We start from the raw sequence: 27,500 nt of genomic DNA, 5'->3' as shown, positions 1-27,500 counted from the left end.
GCTGCCGCCCAGTTGGGTGGGTGTGGAGCACATGACTGTAAAGCTGCCGCCCATTTGGGTGGGTGTGGAGCACATGACTGTAAAGCTGCCGCCCAGTTGGGTGGGTGTGGAGCACATTACTGTAAAGCTGCCGCCCAGTTGGGTGGGTGTAGAGCACATGACTGTAAAGCTGCCGCCCAGTTGGGTGGGTGTGGAGCACATGACTGTAAAGCTGCGGCCCAGTTGGGTGGGTGTGGAGCACATGACTGTAAAGCTGCCGCCCATTTGGGTGGGTGTGGAGCACATGACTGTAAAGCTGCGGCCCAGTTGGGTGGGTGTGGAGCACATGACTGCAAAGCTGCCGCCCATTTGGGTGGGTGTGGAGCACATGACTGTAAAGCTGCCGCCCAGTTGGGTGGGTGTGGAGCACATGACTGTAAAGCTGCCGCCCATTTGGGTGGGTGTGGAGCACATGACTGTAAAGCTGCCGCCCAGTAGGGTGGGTATGGAGCACATGACTGTAAAGCTGCCGCCCAGTTGGGTGGGTTTGGAGCACATGACTGTAAAGCTGCCGCCCAGTTGGGTGGGTGTGCAGCAAGACTAGTAACTGTGTGACTCACCATAGATGTAAAGTGTCTTGTATAGTGACTGTTGTGAGCCTCTTGTTGAATCACTTGTGATACAAAAGATTATTGGTGTGTGTATTTGTGAGTGATTAAATATGTATGTGTATGTATATATGTATACGTATGTATATGTACATGTATGCATGAGTATGTGTACGTGTATATATAACATTAATTATTTTGTAACTAGCGTCAAAAGATTGTTATTTGCTTAGGTAAACGAACTAGAGGGTTCAGTTCCCGAACCGATTATGTGCCTCTGTAACCCTTCACACCACCACCCACGGGATGTGTATGGGGTGCACAATAAAGAAAGAAATTGAGAAATTGAATTGTGCGCAAAAAATTTAAATTATTATGTATGTGTTTTGCTGTAATAGGCAGATGTGTGATCATGACAACACAATTCTGGTTATATCTGGGACCTTTGGTGGTGGCCTCTACCCCGGGCTCAGGAGTGGGTAGGGCCTGTCATCCCAAGCCCCAGCCCTCAGTGGCACGTCTCCAAGACTGGAAACACACACACACACACACACACACACACACACACACACACACACACACACACACACACACACACACACACACACACACACACACACACACACATACACAGATATGTAAATTTAAATGACATTTAGATTACTTTGCAAAATTTTCACAACTATATAATATATTCCCATGATGGGAAAAGTGAGTACCATGATGTACAGTTGGTAGTGCGTGTTTGTGGTGATTCCCACTACCCAAATCTGCAGCAAATGTTACACTGACAAACATTAGAACATTGTTTAGAAACCTAAACCAAAGGTCTTTCAGCCTTGGTTTAGATTGCTCTTTCAAGGCAAATGTTACGGCATCATAGTAGCAATGAGGCTCGTAAACTCACCAGACACAATTAATTCTCACAGGCCTATTGAATGCTGCTATCAAAGGTAAATGAAAGAACCAAACTCTAAGTTACCAGTTTACGGCACTGGACGTCTGTACTTTGCTTATTTTATTTGTTGACAAGTAATAATATATAATAATAGATACAAGTAATAGATACAAGTAATAATTTGTTAGAGGCTTATGACCACTCTGATGCCACAGTGATTATTTACATGTTGGCAATGTAATAACGTGAATAATTGATCACTGAGGAATAACATCATAACTGAACACATACCAGATGTGGCAAACAAACTAGCCACAAACAAACACTACTTAACTTTCCGCTGGTAAATCCAGTTGCTTCCAAAACCCGTCCTCAGCTAACGAACATTGGCTCAGTGACACGTCGAACATTGACTCAGGGATACGTAGGTCCAATTATCAATACTTCACTAATTATCACAGAAAAATCACAGTCTACTTCGACTCGGCCACTTGTTCCCATTGGAACACGTCTGGAGTTCAGGTTTGCCTTGTGTGACCTGATTCCTGTCGACTACGGGACCACCCACATCACGTCTGAGGAGTAAATGATGAATAGTAAGAAGGAAACTGTACAGGTGTCAGTAAGATCACAGCCATCTACCGGGAAACAGAAAATGGAGGCGGGTGCGCTTAAGAATTTGGGTCGGGTGTGTTGAGGCAGATGGCGTCGACATCGTCACAGCATTGATAGAAGTTCTGGAAGCCACTTTCATCTACAACTTTCAAGGCCAGACTCGACAAATAATTTGAACGTTAATTGTTAAAATTGTAACACAACGGGTACAACAAGGCTAGTAGGCAGGACGTAAAGAGCTATACCTCACTTCCCTGTAGACACTGTTAGGTAAGTACTTATTGGTGAGTAAGTAGAGGAGTCTCACGACTGAGTGGACAGTGCTCGGAGGTCATTATTTTAAGGCCCCATGTTCGATTCCCGGCCGAGGCAGAACAAAATGGGCAGAGTTTTCCCCTGATGCCCCTATTCACCTAACAAAGGCATAGAGAAACTACAGAAATAACAGGAGAGCAGAGAGAGATACCAGAGGGCCAGAAATGGGTACCTCAGTGTGAGGAGAGGAGCAGAGAGGCAGTTTGAAAATGACAGCAAATAAAACCAAGAGCCAACCCAAACTGCTATACAGCCACATCAAGAGGAAACCAAGAGCCAACCCAAACTGCTATACAGCCACATCAAGAGGAAAACAACAGTGAAAGAACAGCTGATGAACCTGAAGAATGGAGAGGATGGGTACACAGACAATCACAAAGAAGTGTGACAAGAACTCAACAAGAGATTCCAGGAGGTCTTCACAATAGAGCAAGGCGGAAGTCCCTGAACTTAGAGGGGGTAGCGATAAACCAAGCAAACTTGGAAGATATTGAAATTACCAGAGATGAGGTTAGGAGGTATCTGCTCAATCTAGATGTGACTAAGGCTGTTGGACCTGATGGAATCTCACCATGGATGCTAAAAGAGGGGGGGGGGGGGGGGGCAGACACACTTTGCGTGCCACTATCTATGGTATATAACAAGCAACTGGAAATGGGGGACCTACCAGAGAGTTGGAAGACAGCTAACGTAGTCCCAATCTACAAAAAGGGAATAGGCAGGAGGTCCTAAACTACAGACCGGTGTCATTAACTTGTATACCATGTAAGGTGTTGGAGAAGATTGTGAGAAAAAGCCTGCTAGCACATCTGGAGAGAAGGGACTTCATAACACGTCACAAGCATGAGTTCAGGGAAGACAAGTCGTGTCTCACAGGTTTAATAGAATTCTATGACCAAGCAACAAGCATTAAGTAAGAAAAAGTAGGATGGGCGGACTGCATTTTCTTGGACTGTCAGAAAGCTTCTGACACAGTACCCCATAAGAGACTGTTGCATAAGTTGAGAAACAAGCTGGAGTAAGTGGTTGGGTGCTCCAATGAATAAGGGAGTACTGTACCTAAACAACAGGATGCAGAGAGTTACTGTGAGGAGTGAGACCTCAGACTGGCGTGAAGTCTCCAGTGGAAGTCCATAGGCTCACAACTCGGTCGTATCCTGTTTCTGAAATACGTAAATGATCTTCCAGAAGGTATAGACTCATTCATCTCACTGTTTGCTGATGATGCTGAAAATTATGAGGATTAAGACAGGATGACCTGGACAGACTGAAGGAATGGTCCAACAAATGGCCACTAATGTAACACTAATATTTTGTAACACTTGATAAAATATTCAGTGTAATATGACCCGAAATATTGTGTAACACAGGTGGTTGACACCCTGATGCTCTTAAGTATATTAACTTTAAACGTCTAATCAATAATTACAGTTAAGAGTTACCGGGTACTCACTACTCTTGCGATAAACCAACGTTTTCAAGGAAATGCTAATCTGAATTCAAAGAAGGAACAAGATGTAATTGTCTACTTCTTGGCAGCGAGAAGTAAGGAAGAGTAGAGTAAGGAAGCAGGAGGAGGAGGAGGAGTAAGGTGATGACAGGAGGGAGAAGAGAGAAGGGGTTGGATAGAAAACGGAGAAGGCTGAGGGAGGCTTGGTAGGAATTGAACAGAAAATGTAAGAATCAAAGCAAAGGTGGAGAGAAGGGAGGGAGGATGAGTAGGAGGATACAGGTGTAGACAGGGAAACTTATTCTAATGCTGCCACCATCCTGTCTTAATGACATCTTAAGCATATACAGCAATGTGTCAGGAAAACACTGCTGCATCTGAGAGGTTTCTTCTTCCGTGATGTAATCCCTGACTGAGAGTGATGTTAAACCATCGGACACTGGAGAGTTTGGGGAGGTACAAGGTCCTTATTAACACACCCGGGCGATGACACGGGGGACAAAGTGACACATACAGATGAAATTTATCATGACTATATTAAATCTCACATTATGATATTCACCAAAAATCCTAAGTCCCCACACATTGGCAATTTCTAAGTCGCTATCTTACACTGGCAAATGTTCATTAATTTAGACATGGAATAATACCTTCAGAGATCACATAATTACCTTATGACAACTGCCTCTCGACCTGCTGGATTTCCTGCCTCTCCACCTGAGAACCTAGATGACCCGATCTCGGTCTGGCTCTCGTCCCTCGCACAGTCACTCTGAATTTGAACTGCTCTACATGGCATACTTATACACCCCCAAAACTGCCCTACATGGCATATTTATACACCCCCAAAACTGCCCTACATGGCATATTTATACACTCCCAAAACTGCCCTACATGGCATATTTATACACCCCCAAAACTGCCATACCTCATATCAGCTGGTTAGGAAAGGGGGGGGGGGATTAATTGCCACCCTACAAGTGGAGGCTTGTATGGTGCTCTGCCTCCTACATGAGATCCACTTCGACACTCTAGAATTTTTCCATTTAAATTGTTTGACAACTATCGTACACCTCTCAAGGAGGGGGAAGTTAATTATGGAAGGAAGTGAGGGAGGAAAGGAATGTTCCCATTCAACATGTTTGCACAACCAGAACAACTCAACTCTGCAGGTGGCTGACCTATGACCTAGCAGAAGGGTAGGTCTCTGTGTTACACTAGAGTTTAACTCTAGCATGTGCAAAGTGATGAAGATAGGTGTAAGGAGCAGGAGGCCAAACAGACGGTACCAGCTGAAAGAGGAAATCCAAGAGAAAGATCTAAGGGTTGATATCATACTAGACCTGTCCCCTGAAGCCCACAGCAAAAGGATAACATCAGCGGACGTATGCAAGGCTGGCAAACATAAGAACTGCCTTCAGGAACCTGTGTAAGGAATCAGAACCTTGTATACCTCATGAGTCAGACCCATACTGGAATATGCGGCTCCAGCCTGGAGTCCACATCTAGTCAAACACAAAACGAAGTTATAAAAAATTCAGCAACCAAAATAGTCCCCCGAGCTGAGAGAATGAGCTATGAGAAAAAGATTACTGAAACTGAATCTCACGACACGAAGATGGAAGAGTTAGGGGAGACATGATCACTACCTATAAAATTCTCAGGAATTGACAAGGGTAGATAAACTGTTCAACATGGATGGTACGCAAACAAGGGGACACAGGTAGAAACTTGAGTATCCAAAAGCCACAAGGACGTTAGAAAGAACTTGTTCAGTGTCAGAGTTAACAAATGGAATGACCTTCATACACAGTTTCAAGGTGTAGATATGATAGAGCCCAGTAGGCTCAGGAATCTGTACAGCCTGTTGATTGACAGTTGAGAGGCGGGACCAAAGAGCCAGAGCTCAACCCCCGCAGGCACAACTAGGCGAGTACAACTCTGTGAGTACATCCCCGGGATTCAGCGGGGTCCTGGAGCTGTCGGCGCGATCTTGCAGGCACAAATAGTAAATACACACACACTCAGTCAACACCCCCCCCCCCCCATACACTTGAATTATGAAAATACACAATGGAAACCACACCTATTATACTCCAGTTACTCTCAAGATCGTAAGAGAGCATCAGGGCTTTACATTTTTTGTTATATTTATACAAGAATTCTTACATTCTTGTAGAGTGGTAATTGTGATGGTAATGGTGGTGGTGAAACACTAGAAGGGGAGAAGCGGCCATGATAATGTTAACATCTCGTGGGTTGTGGTGAACCTTCACCCTAACCACCCTTGTTGACGTCACGAGTTAATGCTCGCCCTCCCTCCCTACAAGCCCCAGCTGGGTGAAGTTAAGACGATAAGGAGGAGATTGGTAGGTAAAGAGGAGAGAGAGAGAGAGGGGAGAGGGATGGAGTAAGATGAGGAGGAATAAACAAGGGGATTACGAGGGAGCAACAATTGACCGTGTTCGAACCTTCGCACGAGGCTTGTGACGGGTCCAGTGTTTGTCAAACTCGTGCGCAAATACTGGTGTGTTCTTCCCTGAATGTTGTCATTATGTTGCCACGCGGTCTTCAGTCAGGGTTGCGCGCTTACATATCTTGCTCCGAGTAATTATTCACTATTATATTTTAATGTCATATTTCATATGCTCAAAAAATATATAAAATTTTATGATTGCAAAACGAACAAATGAGCGTGACTGGAGGGAGGGCGGGAGGGAGCAGGAGTGGGGAGGGAGGGAGGGGGTGAAATGAGTGGTGTTCGGGGTGAGGGGAGACAAGCGAGTCAGTAAGTAGTTTATCATCTCTGGTAAACTAACAAGACCACGTGTGACCACAGCGGGTGTTGTCCCTTGCCCCTCCCACCCCACCTCCTTCCCTCTCCTCAGCCTCCCCCCCTCTCATCCCTCCTCCCTATCTTCCCTAACTTTTTTTTTAAATTTTGCCCTGAGGGGCGAGTTCATTGGGCAGCGCCACTCATCTTGTGAGTGGACACACCGCCATAGTGACAGTATTGGGCAGCGCCACTCATCTTGTGAGTGGACACACCGCCATAGTGACAGTATTGGGCACCGTCACTCATCTTGTGAGTGGACATACCGCCATAGCAGCATGTACAACACTCCCTAATAGGAAGAAAACCCGCCGGGTTGTTCATCCTGTCACTTGTACCCAGACACGGCTGGGACTTGCTTAACTGTCTCAAGTGAACAGCTTCTCAAACAAGAAGATTAACATCTATCAACCCTTAAAAGCTAATGTTATCTTGTGGGTGCAAAATGGGGGAATCTTTTAAGAACAGTATCAATATTTGACAAATAGTGTTTTCTTAACTCAAACAATGTGGGGTTTATTATTCTACACATAATTCTGATTTCTCTCAGGTGTTGACATTAACGTAGATAGTGGTCAAGGCGGTGGCCATCACTCTCACCACAGATTCTGCAACTTCGCTGATCAACTGTTGTTTTCATTCCATATCTCCATGGATATTTGTATCCAAGACGGATTCTCGCTATTACTGATTCTCTCCCTCGTCGTCCTCCTCTTCGGCCATAATGATTGGGATTGCCAGCTGCAACCATGTTGTACCATCGTACAGATTCACTGGTGTGTGCTTCTATCCTCCTTTCCTCAGTTACCTTGTCACGGTGATGTTGCCTGACAATTCCTCTAATTTGTAGTAGAGTCTTGGGTATGAAGTATTCAATATGGTCTCCTTCAGCAGCCAGCACATCTGCTCGTTCATTCCCACATATTCCAACATGGGAGGGGATCCACAGAAACTTGATGACTCTTCCCTGATTGGTAAGTACTCTCACAGCTCTCTTAACTTCAGCGACTATTGCAAGATTTTCTGCCCGATTTTTACTTAGGCTTTGCAGTGCTGCTTTTGAATCGGTGCAAATCACTGCACCATTAGTATTCCGTTCAAGAAACCTTAACGCCATAACAATGGCAGTTAGCTCTGCATGCGTTGAAGAGCATACCTCTTTTGTCCGGTCGTGTTGGTCGAGCGGTTAAGGGATCCTGTTCGCCAGCAGAGTGCTCCAGGCAGTATGGGTTCGAGTCACTTCTGGGGTGTGAGTTTTCAGTTGCATATAGTCCTTTGGACCATTCAGGCTTGTTCGCATTTGTGTTCCTCACGTGTGCCCCAAAGAATGTGGTGATTTGATAAAATACCATGCCCAAGATTACCAACTGAGTGCCGGCGGGGGGATGGAAACAGCCTCGGCTACCATCCTCTTTTATCTGGTCGTGTTGGTCGAGCGGTTAAGGGATCCTGTACGCCAGCAGGGTGCTCCTGGCAGTATGGGTTCGAGTCACTTCTGGGGTGCGAGTTTTCAGTTGCATATGGTCCTGGGGACCATTCAGGCTTGTTCGCATATATATATATATATATATATATATATATATATATATATATATATATATATATATATATATATATATATATATATATATATATTATTAAATATGACCGAAAAAGTAAGATTAATAATTCTAACACGAATTTTCTCAATCTTTCGTACATTACGCTTCACTGTTGGAGGTAAATAAAAAATCACTTCTCCAAAATTCATTTTTATTTCTAGTCTGACGCGACACGGGCGCGTTTCGTAAAACTTATTACATTTTCAAAGACTTCACAAATACACAACTGATTAGAACTTACGTATCTCTGCTATTATATCTATATTTGAGTGAGGTGGGAGGGATGATGTGGCATATAGTGATGTGGCATTAACACAAGACATAACATGAGGGGATATTAATAGGGTATTAAAAGTATCAACACAAGACAGAACAGAAACAATGGGTATTGAATAGAAGTGTTTGTAGAAAGCCTATTGGTCCATATTTCTTGATGCTTCTATATTGGAGCGGAGTCTTGAGGTGGGTAGAATATAGTTGTGCAATAATTGGCTGTTGATTGCTGGTGTTGACTTCTTGATGTGTAGTGCCTCGCAAACGTCAAGCCGCCTGCTATCGCTGTATCTATCGATGATTTCTGTGTTGTTTACTAGGATTTCTCTGGCGATGGTTTGGTTATGGGAAGAGATTATATGTTCCTTAATGGAGCCCTGTTGCTTATGCATCGTTAAACGCCTAGAAAGAGATGTTGTTGTCTTGCCTATATACTGGGTTTTTTGGAGCTTACAGTCCCCAAGTGGGCATTTGAAGGCATAGACGACGTTAGTCTCTTTTAAAGCGTTCTGTTTTGTGTCTGGAGAGTTTCTCATGAGTAGGCTGGCCGTTTTTCTGGTTTTATAGTAAATCGTCAGTTGTATCCTCTGATTTTTGTCTGTAGGGATAACGTTTCTATTAACAATATCTTTCAGGACCCTTTCCTCCGTTTTATGAGCTGTGGAAAAGAAGTTCCTGTAAAATAGTCTAATAGGGGGTATAGGTGTTGTGTTAGTTGTCTCTTCAGAGGTTGCATGGCTTTTCACTTTCCTTCTTATGATGTCTTCGATGAAACCATTGGAGAAGCCGTTATTGACTAGAACCTGCCTTACCCTACAGAGTTCTTCGTCGACTTGCTTCCATTCTGAGCTGTGGCTGAGAGCACGGTCGACGTATGCGTTAACAACACTCCTCTTGTACCTGTCAGGGCAGTCGCTGTTGGCATTTAGGCACATTCCTATGTTTGTTTCCTTAGTGTAGACTGCAGTGTGGAAACCTCCGCCCTTTTCCATGACTGTTACATCTAGAAAAGGCAGCTTCCCATCCTTTTCCGTCTCGTAAGTGAAACGCAGCACGGAACTCTGCTCAAATGCCTCCTTCAGCTCCTGCAGATGTCTGACATCAGGTACCTGTGTAAAAATGTCGTCAACATACCTGCAGTATATGGCCGGTTTCAAGTTCATGTCGACTAAGACTTTTTGCTCGATGGTACCCATGTAGAAGTTTGCAAACAGGACACCTAGGGGAGAACCCATGGCGACCCCATCTACTTGCTTATACATGTGCCCATCCGGGCTCAAGAAGGGTGCCTCTTTAGTACAAGCTTGGAGTAGTTTCCTCAGAATACTTTCTGGCATGTCAAGAGGAGTACAGGCTGGATCACGATACACTCTGTCGGCTATCATTCCGATTGTCTCGTCCACAGGTACGTTGGTAACGTACCAACGTACCTGTGGACGAGACAATCGGAATGATAGCCGACAGAGTGTATCGTGATCCAGCCTGTACTCCTCTTGACATGCCAGAAAGTATTCTGAGGAAACTACTCCAAGCTTGTACTAAAGAGGCACCCTTCTTGAGCCCGGATGGGCACATGTATAAGCAAGTAGATGGGGTCGCCATGGGTTCTCCCCTAGGTGTCCTGTTTGCAAACTTCTACATGGGTACCATCGAGCAAAAAGTCTTAGTCGACATGAACTTGAAACCGGCCATATACTGCAGGTATGTTGACGACATTTTTACACAGGTACCTGATGTCAGACATCTGCAGGAGCTGAAGGAGGCATTTGAGCAGAGTTCCGTGCTGCGTTTCACTTACGAGACGGAAAAGGATGGGAAGCTGCCTTTTCTAGATGTAACAGTCATGGAAAAGGGCGGAGGTTTCCACACTGCAGTCTACACTAAGGAAACAAACATAGGAATGTGCCTAAATGCCAACAGCGACTGCCCTGACAGGTACAAGAGGAGTGTTGTTAACGCATACGTCGACCGTGCTCTCAGCCACAGCTCAGAATGGAAGCAAGTCGACGAAGAACTCTGTAGGGTAAGGCAGGTTCTAGTCAATAACGGCTTCTCCAATGGTTTCATCGAAGACATCATAAGAAGGAAAGTGAAAAGCCATGCAACCTCTGAAGAGACAACTAACACAACACCTATACCCCCTATTAGACTATTTTACAGGAAATTCTTTTCCACAGCTCATAAAACGGAGGAAAGGGTCCTGAAAGATATTGTTAATAGAAACGTTATCCCTACAGACAAAAATCAGAGGATACAACTGACGATTTACTATAAAACCAGAAAAACGGCCAGCCTACTCATGAGAAACTCTCCAGACACAAAACAGAACGCTTTAAAAGAGACTAACGTCGTCTATGCCTTCAAATGCCCACTTGGGGACTGTAAGCTCCAAAAAACCCAGTATATAGGCAAGACAACAACATCTCTTTCTAGGTGTTTAACGATGCATAAGCAACAGGGCTCCATTAAGGAACATATAATCTCTTCCCATAACCAAACCATCGCCAGAGAAATCCTAGTAAACAACACAGAAATCATCGATAGATACAGCGATAGCAGGCGGCTTGACGTTTGCGAGGCACTACACATCAAGAAGTCAACACCAGCAATCAACAGCCAATTATTGCACAACTATATTCTACCCACCTCAAGACTCCGCTCCAATATAGAAGCATCAAGAAATATGGACCAATAGGCTTTCTACAAACACTTCTATTCAATACCCATTGTTTCTGTTCTGTCTTGTGTTGATACTTTTAATACCCTATTAATATCCCCTCATGTTATGTCTTGTGTTAATGCCACATCACTATATGCCACATCATCCCTCCCACCTCACTCAAATATAGATATAATAGCAAAGATACGTAAGTTCTAATCAGTTGTGTATTTGTGAAGTCTTTGAAAATGTAATAAGTTTTACGAAACGCGCCCGTGTCGCGTCAGACTAGAAATAAAAATGAATTTTGGAGAAGTGATTTTTGATTTACCTCCAACAGTGAAGCGTAATGTACGAAAGATTGAGAAAATTCGTGTTAGAATTATTAATCTTACTTTTTCGGTCATATTTAATAATATATGTCTTCAGGAAAGACTGCTACCAAAATATACTAATATATATATATATATATATATATATATATATATATATATATATATATATATATAATATATATATATATAATATCGTATTGTGTAACATTGATCCAGAAGATAAGGGGACTTTAAAAAAAGGCAGCAACATTCTGCCTATTTAATAAATTGCACTTAATTGGAGAATTACCCAAACAACGGATCATCTTAAACCGTCTGTCACATAAAACAGGTTGACTAGGAGAGACGTTAACGGATTTGTTAAAGGCTGGATCACAGTCAGCTGTATAATAAAATTATTTAATGACAGGTAAATATTGAGTTTGTTGACATCAAAGAATCCTTTGATAAGGATCAAGAAATTGTGATCCTAGATGAGCTTACATACATGGGCGACGAGGAAGACTCCTGAAATAGATTGACGACAATATCACAGGAAGGAGAGTCTAAACCTTTATTTCGACGAATTTTTTTTCGATTACAATGAATTTGAAAAATGGAATCCCTCGGGTTGAAGTAATAAGTTACATAACTTTCAACGCCATTGCTAATATCGAATTTGCGAAAGGAATACAGTTGAGTTATGCAGATGATGATCTGATACAAGCACTCACTCTTAGAAAGATTAAACAGTCTAACTGGGAAGGAAGGAAATGGGCTAAATTCTGATTCACTCGCTCCACATATAAGGCGATAGCATACTGTCATCAAAAGAATAAACGATGACCTTGAAATTAATGGCGAAACACTCATTTGTATTGATTGCTATTGGTACCTTGGAGTTATTGTTGGTTATAGCAAAGAAAAAAGAGAAAATCAACTCATATGGACACGCAAAAGCCGTCGACCTTGAGAGCCTTGTCTTGGAATGGTCACGGTGCCTTCATTGTAGTGCTTGAAGTTGTGCACAGCATATTACGCTCTGCCACAGTCTCTTGCTGTCATCGCCTGCACGTGATCCTCGAGTCATATGAATGGCTTGAAATCATGAAATATAAAGCCATTGCACTCATTCTTGTAGTCTTAATAATACCAAAACATGGAAAGTACAAGAACGGTTTCCCCGGTGCGTTAACACCAGTGTTAAGGAACTGAATGTGAAATTTGCAGTTAAAACTGCCAAAAACTCTCACTGCAGTGATATTACAAAGGAAAAGCAGAATTTTTACTAGTTATGAGAAGAAAATTAGTAACACAGTAACACGAAGCTAATGACAGACGAAGCTACTACTTTGAAGAATTCCACCTGCTATAGCAAGCTTGTGAGCTCCTGCTTGTAAGGATGTCACCTTCCTGGAAGGAAAAACTACCTAAAATTAAAATAAACGAGATGAGAACGGAAACAAATTCCATATTTACCACAAGAAGCAAGACAGTATTTCGATGAAATTATTAAAGAGCAGGAAACTAATTAGATCAAATGAGCTGCTAATCCTACTAATGGCAGGGCTGAAGCAGCGTACACTGTATTTAGGAATAAGACTTTTTCAAACGGAAAATATGAACACACATGGATTGAAAACTACGCCTCCGCGACACCAACACCTCGACGCAGTCATTGTTAGAGCATTAAGATGCATGGGAAGAAACGCAAAAGAAACATTCATCTGCTCCGACTGTAAAGTGCCCGAACCATCTGGTCGAAACCCTGAGCATACTAGTGCTTTAGATATAGTATATACTAGCTTTAGAAATCTAACATTCTGCCCGTAACTCATTTTGTAAATTCTGTTTTGGGAAAATTACATATAGTCATTGTCATAAAGGCTTCAAAGCCCTTGGACAAAAAAGACACAAAACACGAGGACAACCTGGGAAATAAAGAGCGCTGTAAAAATGTTGGCCAATCAAGGAAAGGTGATCAATTTCGTGTGGGTTTCCCCTCACCTTGGGATATGTGGAAATGAACGATTAGTTGCCGAGGGCGCAGAGGGAGACCAAATACAATTCACGTAAACATGATTATTCTACAAATTAGAGGTGTCATCAGGCATCAGCATCGTGATACGGGAACCGACGAGAAGTCAGTGAAAGGCAGTAATAGCAAGAATTCCTCTTGGATGTAACACCACTATACAAATAATCTAAAAATAGAAACATTAATAATGTAACCCTGCTAAATTTGTACACCATATATTAAAGTACCACTAATGGTTTACACCGGAACCAAAGGTAACCAACAAGGAAATGCTACACAGGATTAAAAACGCTGCCACCATCTGCCTTGTTCATTAACTATAATCAAGCAACGAGGCAAGAAACATTGCTTGACTTGGAGAGTCCTCTTTCTTTAACTGTCAATATTTATGGGACGGTTGTTAGCCAATTATATCAGAAGCTACGGGGATTCAACAGTTGATACAGATGGGAAGTTTAACATGAGTTTATTGAGAACAAATTATGTTATTCACCACTATAAAATCCTACTTTAACACTGGCAATTATTACGGGATCCAGACATGGAAAACGGATCAAAGATCACACACATTACCTTAATTAAGACCACTCTCTGCCTCTCAGTCTGGTGGATTCACTCTGTCTCCTGAGGCTTGCCTGATGACCTGCAGCCTCACACTGCCTCCGACACTCCAGCACTGTCTCTCTCTCTCCTAACTGATTGATTGATTGATAAAGATTAAGCCAACCAAGAGGTGGCACGGGCATGAATAGCCCGTAAGTGGTACAATTTTTTTTTATCAGTATTCTGAGGTTGCATCAAGCTGTTATCGCGGGGGAGGATACTGCTTCACAGTCTTTATGAGGGTGTCCAGCTGCTGGACACCTTTGTTGACCAGGAGAGTGGCTGTGTTGATGGCTTCAGGGTGGCCACTGCATGATTCAGGAACTCTTAAAGCTCTTCTAAGGTTGCTTCACATTCCAGAAGATAGTGAAGTAATGGCTTTTCTGTGACAGTTTGGCAGAAGATACACTCTCTCTGTCGGGGTTCACCAATCTCCCAGTTGCATCTGTAACCTAGACGTAGTCTATATAGCCTAACTGCTATTTCCCTGTGGATTCCTTTTGGGAATGTCCTAACTATCATACAGGGGTATATATACAACTGAATCAGAAGGGGGGGGGGGCGTTTTACACTGTTGTGGGAACGTCTGGTGTAGACCTGTTCCCAGCTGATTCAGCCAACTCGGGAAAAGTGTGTTTTGTACACCTAAATGGTTGGTCAGCACCTTAAGACGTCAGCTTCCCATGATGTACAAAACAGCAATCAAGCTGCACCATTAAGTTGTTTGTCAAGACCATCAGGATTATTCATAAACAGGAACAAGCTGACTAGGGAGGAGCCAGATGATATTTCAATTAACTCTTGCTGAATCTGAGGTTACAAGCTGATCTTACCGGGACGTTCCCATGGTGAGTCATGGGTGCACTCTCCAGGCGTTACATGGATACAAGTAGTCATAAAATAACTGAGCAGCATTGTTGCAAAATGTTCGGTTAAAGAGACAGACACCGCCTTGACCACTTCTTGGAAGAGTTTACCTGTCTAAGAAACATTAGAAATGTGTAGTATACTAAATCCCGTTACTTGCGCTAGGAAAAGTCAAATATAGTTACACATCCTACAGTATTCCTCCACTTTGCAACTGCAAGATAACGTATGCTTAAGGAATGGTAAATGTTAGTCTTATTTGAGTCTCTTGCTTGAATCTGTTTTACGTTTCCTAATAATACAAAAATAAGGAATTTGGTATTTTTATTTTTACCTTAAAAACTGTCTTGAAAAGAAATAAGAAAGAGATGAAGCACAGTTGTCAAGCCTGCCGAGCCGTGTGTGTGTGTGTGGTGTAAAATGTGAAGCCTGCCGAGCCGTGTGTGTGTGTGTGGTGTAAAATGTGAAGCCTGCCGAGCCGTGTGTGTGTGTGTGGTGTAAAATCTGAAGCCTGCCGAGCCGTGTGTGTGTGTGTGGTGTAAAATGTGAAGCCTGCCGAGCCGTGTGTGTGTGTGTGGTGTAAAATGTGAAGCCTGCCGAGCCGTGTGTGTGTGTGTGGTGTAAAATGTGAAGCCTGCCGAGCCGTGTGTGTGTGTGGTGTAAAATGTGAAGCCTGCCGAGCCGTGTGTGTGTGTGGTGTAAAATGTGAAGCCTGCCGAGCCGTGTGTGTGTGTGTGGTGTAAAATGTGAAGCCTGCCGAGCCGTGTGTGTGTGTGTGGTGTAAAATCTGAAGCCTGCCGAGCCGTGTGTGTGTGTGGTGTAAAATGTGAAGCCTGCCGAGCCGTGTGTGTGTGTGTGGTGTAAAATGTGAAGCCTGCCGAGCCGTGTGTGTGTGTGGTGTAAAATGTGAAGCCTGCCGAGCCGTGTGTGTGTGTGTGGTGTAAAATGTGAAGCCTGCCGAGCCGTGTGTGTGTGTGTGGTGTAAAATGTGAAGCCTGCCGAGCCGTGTGTGTGTGTGGTGTAAAATGTGAAGCCTGCCGAGCCGTGTGTGTGTGTGTGGTGTAAAATGTGAAGCCTGCCGAGCCGTGTGTGTGTGTGTGGTGTAAAATGTGAAGCCTGCCGAGCCGTGTGTGTGTGTGTGGTGTAAAATGTGAAGCCTGCCGAGCCGTGTGTGTGTGTGGTGTAAAATGTGAAGCCTGCCGAGCCGTGTGTGTGTGTGGTGTAAAATGTGAAGCCTGCCGAGCCGTGTGTGTGTGTGTGGTGTAAAATGTGAAGCCTGCCGAGCCGTGTGTGTGTGTGGTGTAAAATGTGAAGCCTGCCGAGCCGTGTGTGTGTGTGTGGTGTAAAATGTGAAGCCTGCCGAGCCGTGTGTGTGTGTGTGGTGTAAAATGTGAAGCCTGCCGAGCCGTGTGTGGTGTAAAATGTGAAGCCTGCCGAGCCGTGTGTGTGGTGTGAAAATTTCATGAAAATAGGATAAAAACAAACTGAAACAGGAGAAACATGAGGTTGGTGTTTTAATATACGAATTTTCCCCACCAAAAATCAACAAAATCCGTTTTAATTATATAATTTTATTTCGAAATACTTTTCAATGGCTTTTATTGGGTTAATCTGATTGTTTTATATTTTCATAGCAAAAAAAAAAATAAATAAATAAATATGCAAGTTAGCATCTTAGTTGTTGCAAGATATTTTTGCGATTTAAAAATATAAATAGAATACTTAGTTGGCCGATTTTTTTTAAATAAAGTTTCAAATGTAGCTAAAAATATAGGCTTTAAATTGCAATAAAACATTAACATTATAGAATGACTAAGTTGATTCGTACCCCGTTAGTTCCTCGGTGCCATTTTTCCTGGGTAATGGTGAATTTTGTCCAAGTCTGTACAAGTACTTCCACACAACATTATTAATACAAAGTGTAGAGGCTTATTGTGTTTTGGTCTTGGTTTGTACTTTTTAAGTGGAGTGTGAAGTATACTGTTGTGCTGTTGATACTTGTCTATTGATACATATTGTTCAGAGCTGCTCATGAGCCTTTATCTCTTCTGTTTTATTATAACTTCATAAACACTGTTGATACATGTTAAGTTAAAATTATTTGTCGGTATCATAATGCTTCACATTTTACAGAGACATGTTGCAGTGCGGCCATCACGTTGCTGACGCTGAATATGGACTCCGCCACCATCAGGTAAGTTACCAGGACAAGTTAAGGTAACCTCAGTATAAAGCTGCACACTGCTCGCCTCCACCTCTACACTACTTGTATGATCTTGCAATCTCTTACTCCTTACACAGCACTTTCCTCAATAATCAAAACTAGTTTCTTGACTCTTTCACCTGGAATTAACCTTTGTCAGGACGTTTGTGTTAGCCAGTAATTTTAGCATACATGTATGACTGGTATACTGAAAGTTGTCCATCTTTGCATTTCATCATTTTAATCCTGGGGCTCCTGTGTAAAACACCACATTGATGACATACGTAACCATCGTATACCAATACTCAAAGTGGGTGGTTGAGGAGTTAAGCTTTTCAGAGAGAATGTAGCAATAAATGACGCTTGTGGGTTCACACTGGCTTCTTAAAACTACCAGTTTAAGAACTCAGTCCGGTGTGCGATCATGTTACGTATTATGGAAGTTAATAGTTTGTAGTTTTCCTGCTGTATGTGGCTAGTCCGTTTGGAACCATGGAATATATTTCCTACAGACAAGACAAAGACCCTCTTTCAGCGGTTTATTCTCATGTGGAAGATAGCTAACAAAGGTTCTAGAGGTGAAATGTAGTTGAAAATACACAGATGCAAGTTCAGACTTCAATTTGTGGTGTGGTTGGTTGCAGTCCTGTGGCGCAGTGGTCAGCACAGTCGGGTCACAGCCGAAAGGTCCCGGGTCCAATTATGAACGGTGCAGGACAGAAACGATAATTAGACATGTGTCATATATATGTAATATATATGGCAGCGCATAATATATATGGCATATGAAAGATTTCTAATTTGGGGAATTAACTTAGTCATCCTACGCTGGACACGTTCAAGTGAATTTATATCCATTCTATAGTACGGCGACCAAAACTGAACTGCATAATCTAAATGGGGCCTAACCAGAGCAAGATATAGCTGAAGAACCACACCAGGTGTCTTGATACTAACGCTTCGAGTAATAAATCCCAGTGTCCTATTTGCCTAATTACGAACATTCAGGCATTGATCCTTTTGTTTTAAATTCTTACTAATCATAACTCCCAGATCCCTTTCGCAATCCGACTTTGCAATCTCAACACCATCTCTGTATCATCATTACCCAGCCTCAAAACTCTACATTTATCAGCATTAAACTGCATCTGCCAATCTTTTGACCATTCTAAAACCCTATTTAGATCAACTTGAAGTGATAGCGAGTCTTCTTTTGTGTTGATTTCCCTACTGATTTTGGTATCATCTGCAAATTTGCAGATGTTGCTACTCAAACCTGAATCTAAATCATTTATATATATTATAAACAACAGAGGTCCCAGGACAGAGCCCTGAGGTACTCCACTAACAACATTATCCCACTCTGACTTAACCCCATTTATACTAACTCTGTTTCCTTTGGAATAGCTATGCCCTAATCCAACTTAATATAGCACCCCCAATACCATGAGCTTCTATTTTTGTAATTAGTCTTTCATGTGGCACTGTATCAAAAGCTTTGCTAAAGTCAAGGTACACAACATCACAATCCTTACCACTATCAACTGCCTCAACTATGCTGGAATAAAAAGTTAGCAAATTTGTTAAACATGAACGGCCATTTGTAAAACCATGTTGCGACTCATTTATTAATTTATGTTTTTCAAGATGAAGACGAATTGTATTTGCAATTATTGATTCAAGTAACTTTCCCACAATAGACGTTAGGCTAATTAGCCGATAGTTTGACGCAAGTGATCTATCTCCTTTCTTAAAAATTGGTACCACATTAGCTACCTTCCATGACTCTGGCACTCTGCCTAACTCTATTGATTTATTAAATATGGTTGACAGTGGGTCACAAAGCTCCTCTTTGCATTCTTTAAGCACCCTGACAAACACTTCATCCGGCCCTGGGTATTTGTTTGATTTTAGTTTTACTGTTTGTTTAATTACATCCTCCCTGGTAACTGCTAAACTAGTCAACCTGTCCTCGTCCCCACCCACATAGACTTGTTCAGCTGAAGGCATATTGTTAAGTTCCTCTTTAGTAAATACAGATATAAAATATTTGTTAAAAATACTACTCATCTCCTTGTCATTATCCGTTATTTGACCTGTCTCAGATTTTAATGGACCTATCCTTTCCCTAGTCTTAGTTCGATATAACTGAAAAAACCCTTTAGGATTTGTCTTTGCTTGCCCTGCTATGCGAACTTCATAGTTTCTTTTTGCTTTCTTTATCTCTTTTTTTAACATTTCTAACCAGTTGTACGAATTCCTGTTCTAAAGAGACCTCCCCATTTTTAATCCTTTTGTACCAAGCTCTCTTTTTACCTATAAGGTTCTTTAAATTCTTTGTTATCCACTTTGGGTCATTAGTATTCGATCTATTCAATTAGTATGGTATAGTACGTTCCTGTGCTTTGTTTAGAATATTCTTAAATACGTTATATATTAAATCCACATCGAAATCCCCATTTACGTCACCTATCGGTGGGTTCATGTCTCGCTCCAAGACCGGCCCACACCCCATACCCAAGACTTTCCAATCAATTTGACCCAAAAAATTTCTTAGGCTATTAAAATCAGCTTTTCGAAAATCTGGCACTTTAACAGAATTTTCTCCTACAGGTCTATTCCATTCTATGCTAAATCTGATTTCTTTGTGATCACTGTTCCCTAGCTCACTCCCTATTTCGATGTCATTAATTTGTGTTTCCCTGTTAGTTAACACTAAATTTAAAATATTATTTTCCCGTGTTGGTTCCTTAATGTGTTGAGTAAGAAAGCAATCGTCAATTAATTTTAGAAAATCTTCTGCTTCACTATTCCCTGTTTTGTTCAACCAGTTTATTCCACTAAAATTAAAGTCGCCCATGACATAAATACTGTTAGATCTAGATGCTCTAGATATTTCATCCCATAGATGCTTTGCTTCCATTCTGTCTAAATTTGGTGGCCTATATATAACTCCTATTATAATATTATTAGCTTTTTCGTTTAATTCTATCCAAATAGTTTCTGTGTGTGGCTCAGTTTTGATTCCCTCTTTGAGACTACATTTCAAATTGTCCCTAACATATATGGCTACTCCCCCTCCTCGTCTAATATATGTATCTGTGTGAAATAGTTTAAATCCATTTATTTGATATTCAGCTAATAGTTCTCTATTTTCTACATTCATCCACGTTTCGGTAAGTGCAATAATATCTATTTTTTCTGTACAGACAAGAGCATTTAATTCATTTATTTTATTTCTTTGACTTCTACTGTTAGTGTAATATACCCTAAGTGAATTGTTATTTTGAGGCCCTTTTCTTTCCCTGATCATTTTGCCAATTCTTTTCTCCCACGAACACATACTTTTATTACCTCCTTCCTCCAAATCAATTCCCATACCTCTATCTACTAACAGTTTAAACCCAAACAAACACCTCTAACCACTAACCAGAGCAAGATATAGCTGAAGAACCACGCCAGGTGTCTTGTTACTAACGCTTCGATTAATAAATCCCAGTGTCCTATTTGCCTTATTACGAACATTCATGCATTGATACCTTTGTTTTAAATTCTTACTAATCATAACTCCCAGATCCCATTTGCAATCCGATTTCACAATCTCAACACCATCTAGCTCGTATCTTGTAACTCTATCATCATTACCTAGCCTCAGAACTTTACATTTATCAGCATTAAACTGCATCTGCCAATCCTTTGACCATTTCTAAACCCTATTTAGATAAACTTGAAGAGATAGTGAGTCTTCTTCCGTATTAATTTCCCTACCGATTTTTGTATCATCGGCAAATTTGCAGATGTTGCTACTCAAACCTGAATCTAAATCATTTATATATATTATAAACAACAGAGGTCCCAGGACAGAGCCTTGAGGCAGTCCACTTACAACATTTTCCCACTCTGACTTGACTCCATTTATACTAACACTCTATTTCCTTTGGTATAGCCATGCCCTAATCCAGCTTAATATAGCACCCCCAATACCATGAGCCTCTATCTTTTTAATCAGTCTTTCATGTGGCACTGAATCAAAAGCTTTGCTAAAGTCAAGGTACACAACATCACAATCCTTACCACTATCAACTGCCTCAACTATGCTAGAATAAAAAGATAACAAATTTGATAAACATGAATGCCCATTTATAAAACCATGTTGCAACTCAATTATTAATTTATGTTTTTCAAGATGACGACGAATTTTATTTGCAATTATAGATTCGAGTAACTTTCCCACAAGAGACGTTAGGCTAATTGGTCGATAGTTAGACGCAAGTGATCTATCTCCTTTCCTAAAAACTGATATCACATTAGCAACTTTCCATAACTCTGGCACTCTGCCTGACTCAATTGATTTATTAAATATGATATACAGTGGGTCGCAAAGCTCCTTTTTGCATTCTTTAAACACCCTGGCAAACACTTCATCCGGCCCTGGGGATTTGTTTGGTTTGAGTTTTACTATTTGTTTAAGAACATCCTCCCTGGTAACTGCTAAACTCGTCAACCTGTCCTCGTCCCCACCCACATAGACTTGTTCGGCTGAAGGCATATTGTTAAGTTCCTCTTTAGTAAATACAGATATAAAATATTTATTAAAAATACTACTCATCTCTTCATCACTATCTGTTATTTGACCTGTCTCAGTTTTTAATGGACCTAATCCTTTCCCTAATCTTTGTCCGGTATAATTGGAAAAACCATTTAAGATTTGTTTTTGCTTGCTCTGCTATGCGAACTTCATAGTTTCTTTTTGCTTTCCTTATCTCTTTTTTAGTATTTCTAACCAGTTGTACTGAATTCCTGTTCTAAACAGACTTCCCCATTCTTAATCCTTTTGTACCACGCTCCTTTTTTATCTATATAGTTCTTCAGATCCTTTGTTATCCACTTTGGATCATTAGTATTCGATCTATTCAATTTATATGGTATACTACATTCTTATACTTTGGTAGTGATTTGCTCCTGGCAGTATGGGTTCGAGTCACTTCTGGGGTGTGAGTTGTCAGTTGCATATAGTCCTGGGGACCATTCAGGCTTGTTCGCATTTGTGTTCTTCACGTGTGCCCTAAAGAATGAGGTGATTTGATAAAATGCAATGCCCAAGATTACCATCCGAGTGCCGGCGGGGAAGTCGGTTCAAATAGCTTCGGCTATCACTTCCTTTTGTCCGGTCGTGATGGTCAAGCGAATTAAGGCGTCCCTGTACATACCAGTTGCGTTGCTCCTGGCAGTATGGGTTCGAGTCACTTCTGGGGTGTGAGTTTTCAGTTATATATATATATATATATATATATATATATATATATATATATATATATATATATATATATATATACATATATATATATACATATATATATATATATATATATATATATATATATATATATATATATATATATATATATATATATATATATATATATGCAATTGGCAATCACAAAACACTGATCATTTTATGCGGAAAATCCACAGAGAAATATGAAATGAGGCTAACCTAGCCTAACCTATCTTTATAGGTTAGGTTTGGTTAGGTAGTCGAAAAAGTTAGGTTAGGTTAGGTTAGGTAGGTTAGGTAGTCGAAAAACAATTAATTCATGAAAACTTGGCTTATTAGGCAAATCGGGTCTTGCATAGTAGGCCAAAAAGTGCGTTCTGGCTACTAGGTACGACATATATATATATATATATATATATATATATATATATATATATATATATGTCGTACCTAGTAGCCAGAACTCACTTTTTGACCTACTATGCAAGGCCCGATTTGCCTATTAAGCCAAGTTTTCCTGAATTAATATATTTTTTCTAATTGTTTTCTTATGAAATGATAAAGCTACCCATTTCATTATGTATGAGGTCAATTTTTTTTTATTGGAGTTAAAATTAACGTAGATATATGACCGAACCTAACCAACCCTACCTAACCTAACCTAACCTATCTTTATAGGTTAGGTTTGGTTAGGTAGCCCAAAAAGGTAGGTTAGGTTAGGTTAGGTAGGTTAGGTAGTCGAAAAAACAATGAATTCATGAAAACTTGGCTTATTAGGCAAATCGGGCCTTGCATAGTAGGCTGAGAAGTGAGTTCTGGCTACTAGGTACGACATATATATATATATATATATATATATATATATATATATATATATATATATATATATATATATATATATATATATATATATTAAAGCCACTAGCACGCATAACGTTTCGAGCAAATCACCTTAATCCTAATTTTCCCTGGAATACTACCAGCAAAATCGTTTAACAGCCCATTCTCTGCTGAGTGAACATAGGCTTATAGTTAAGGATTGGCGCCTAGTCAATCTTCCTCGGCGAGGATACAAATCCAGGCTAAATTGCTCGCATAGCGCCGGGAGAGTGTTTTAGCACTGCACCATGGGGCCTGCTAAAGTCCCCTGAAATCACCACCTTTCGGCAACGCTGCGCACCCTAGTATGGGTGAGGTTGGGAACTGCACCCATACTAGGAATGAACCCAAATACTTGCTGTTCTAACAAAACCTAACCATCTCCAGTACATGGTAACCAATCACCTTCCAAAATTCGACATAAAACTCAGCAGGGAGGCCGCCATCGCTCCAAGGTCTCTTACTCCTCTCTAGCTTCTTCACAACCCCCAAACCTCGTCATAAGACACCCGCCGTATCAAATGTTCATTCTTCCCGGGCAACACCACTGGCGAACAAAAGGACAAAAACCATTGAGGCCATTCCCCCCGTCACACTCCACCCTTGAATACAAATGACTCGACCATTCCCGCACCCAATTCAGCATACCAGCCATACTGCGTACCATGGCTCCATATCTCAACCAAAAGCACTCAATACACACTTCACCGCGATACTACTTTTCCCTCTCTAGCACATATCCTGAGAAAGATTCGCCATCACCCTCTCGTGCTTAGAGATGTCTCGAAAGCCTTCGACAAAGTGTGGCACACAGGCCTAAAATATAAGATATCTGAGCTAGGACTCACACAGATTTACTGCTACTCTCTGCAGCTTTATAGAAAACAGAACTGCTAGGCCTAATATCGGCAGCTACTTGGGTGGCGTAATAGAACTGAAAAGTGGAGTACCACAAGGAAGCTGCCTCTCTCCCACTCTATTCAACATATATACAGCTGACCTGCCCCAACCCCAACATGGAGAATACATCACATACGCTGACGATGTCACCCAAATAATATGCCAACCGGGCCCATCAAAGCCGCTACTAGCCGACAAGACCAAGGCAGCAATTGAATTTGTGAACAACTTTGAGAAACAATGAAAATAAGCACAAATAAACAAAAGTTTCAGATAATACACATTGCGAAAAGAAACCCGGACCCCATCATCCTTGACAACCATCCGATCCAATATGCGGAGGTCGGCAGAATACTGGGACTTATGATCAATGGAACTCTGATAAAAATTCATGTAAGGGACCGACTAAACAAAGCCAAAGCAGCCTTAGGAAAACTGAGGAGATTCCGAAGTCTCAGTACTAACATTCAGATCCACCTATATAAGGCTCTAGTTCGGCCGCATCTAGAGTATCCCCCAGTACCACTACACACCATAAAGAAAACTAACATGCAGAAACTGCAAGCAGTACATCTGATACTACACCAGACGGACGATCATCGACATGCAACCAAAAATACATTAGACAAAGTAATTTTTTGCCATGGTCTTCCTCCATATCATTTTCTTTTTTCCGTAATTTCTTGCAATGGTCGTCAAGATAGAAAATGGGAAACTTCGTTAGTAGATTACAAAAAAAGGTCCGATTACGTATTGCTTACATAGAGATAACTCACCAGCATGATAAAAAAGAAACCTGACTGTACTGTCCAAATTGTCTTGTTTCGTAAAGTCGCACTACATCTGAGAGAGTGCTCAGATTTTTCACAATTATCGGAGAATATGTTCCCAACAAATCCTTCATACCAAATGTCACCAGGTAAAATCCTTAGCGAAACATATATATATATACATCTTAATGAATTTAAGTAAATTTTATCATTTTGTGAATTGTATTGTTGTGTATAGCAATACTGGTTCTACTTGTTTACTTTCACTTCCCGCACGGTACTACGAACCCGAATACTTCTGAGCTCGAATGGCCGTGGAGCCGCAACTGATTATGCTTTTGTGGGGAGGAAATAGAGGCGATGGGTTCCCCAGCTCAGTCTCTCATACTGCAATCATGGCATTTATGTTCAGTGTTTGTACCACATAGTTGGTCGTCCCTACCTCTGCTGTCACCATGCCGCACATACACTTGTACGTAGTGGAAATGCAGAGGGTCCATGGATCGTGTCCACAATAGTTTGAGGCAATGCTGAGTCAGGTGTGTTAATATTCTGATCATGAGACTTGAGAGTCCTCTCTATAATTTGTGTGGGCCTTTGTTGATAATGAGGCCAGCTCGTCGTCACAGTAAATGTCTCCATTTATAAGCTCGGGATATAAGTGAACAGGGTGAACGACATTTATTGGAAATAACATAATTGGTAATGTACAGTAATGACGAACAATGAGCAGCCTGAGGTCAGCAATATTCCGGGAACATCAACTAAATTTCGGAGACTTGAGGCAAAGTGAAATTCACACCAGTTACTCCATCTATCATCATTCTATTATGCAGGAAGAACCGCACGTCTATGGGTCATCCAATAATGTTAGCAGACTTCTAGATGTTACCACTGCTAGGCTTAGGCTCGGCTACAAGTACCTCTGGCAGTTTGTAACATCTGATGATGTAGATTTGACTAAATGTAAACTCTGTCAGCAGAACTATTCGCATACTTTGCGTCATTATATAATGGAATGTGAAAAAATCGCGGAATTTAGAGATAACACAATCAATAGTGTCTAAGAAATGTGTAAGTACTTCATTCATAATAATGTGCTGCTCGAAATCTTAGCGAAGTATCCAAAGTTTGCTTACTGTAGATAATGCATGCACATGACTGTAAAGCTGCCGCCCAGTTGGGTGGGTGTGGAGCACATTACTGTAAAGCTGCCGCCCAGTTGGGTGGGTGTGGAGCACATGACTGTAAAGCTGCCGCCCAGTTGGGTGGGTGTGGAGCACATGACTGTAAAGCTGCCGCCCAGTTGGGTGGGTGTGGAGCACATGACTGTAAAGCTGCCGCCCAGTTGGGTGGGTGTGGAGCACATGACTGTAAAGCTGCCGCCCAGTTGGGTGGGTGTTGAGCACATGACTGTAAAGCTGCCGCCCAGTTGGGTGGGTGTGGAGCACATGACTGTAAAGCTGCCGCCCAGTTGGGTGGGGTGTGAAGCACATGACTGTAAAGCTGCCGCCCAGTTGGGTGGGTGTGGAGCACATGACTGTAAAGCTGCCGCCCAGTTGGGTGGGTGTGGAGCACATGACTGTAAAGCTGCCGCCCAGTTGGGTGGGTGTGGAGCACATGACTGTAAAGCTGCCGCCCAGTTGGGTGGGTGTGCAGCACATGACTGTAAAGCTGCCGCCCAGTTGGGTGGGTGTGGAGCACATGACTGTAAAGCTGCCGCCCAGTTGGGTGGGTGTGGAGCACATGACTGTAAAGCTGCCGCCCAGTTGGGTGGGTGTGGAGCACATGACTGTAAAGCTGCCGCCCAGTTGGGTGGGTGTGGAGCACATGACTGTAAAGCTGCCGCCCAGTTGGGTGGGTGTGCAGCACATGACTGTAAAGCTGCCGCCCAGTTGGGTGGGTGTGCAGCAAGACTAGTAACTGTGTGACTCACCATAGCATGTAAAGTGCCTTGTATAGTGACTGTTGTGAGCCTCTTGTTGAATCAATTGTGACACAAAAGATTATTGTGTGTGTTTGTGTGGGTGATTAAATGTGTGTGTGTATGTATATATGTATACGTATGTACATGTACATGTATGCATGAGTATGTGAACAGTTGTATATATAACCTAAATTTTGTAAGTAGCGTCAAAAGATTATTTGCTTAGCTAAACGAACTAGAGGATTCAGTTCCTGAACTGATTATGTGCTTCTGTAATCCTTTACACCACCGCCCACGGGATGGGTATGGGGTGCATAATAAAGAAAGAAATTGAGGACCAATGACAATGGTTTTCCATGGGTTACTTCGTATGTTATGTCCGGGCCAGGCTCCTAATATGAGAGTACTTATAGTAACGCTGTGCTCGAGCATACCAATATGCCCGTGATGGACCAATGGAAAGTATACTTTTGCATTGCTGAATTCGGAC

The 27,500-nt window shown here is 41.8% G+C and overlaps 1 long non-coding RNA gene across 1 annotated transcript in view; it reads left to right on the top strand.

Annotated features, from left to right (window-relative positions):
• LOC138349968 (uncharacterized) overlaps positions 1-17,248 on the top strand; it is an 80,462-nt gene extending 63,214 nt beyond the window's left edge. The window contains exon 5 of the long non-coding RNA XR_011221940.1: positions 17,187-17,248. This is a non-coding gene — a long non-coding RNA (uncharacterized lncRNA). The remainder of the gene's footprint in view (positions 1-17,186) is intronic.
• Positions 17,249-27,500: the final 10,252 nt, after the last annotated feature.

The sequence above is a fragment of the Procambarus clarkii genome, chromosome 43, assembly GCF_040958095.1.
Source record: "Procambarus clarkii isolate CNS0578487 chromosome 43, FALCON_Pclarkii_2.0, whole genome shotgun sequence".
NCBI lineage: Eukaryota > Metazoa > Arthropoda > Malacostraca > Decapoda > Cambaridae > Procambarus > Procambarus clarkii.
Note: the sequence above shows the minus strand (reverse complement) of the source record. Positions and strands in the feature narration are given on the sequence as shown.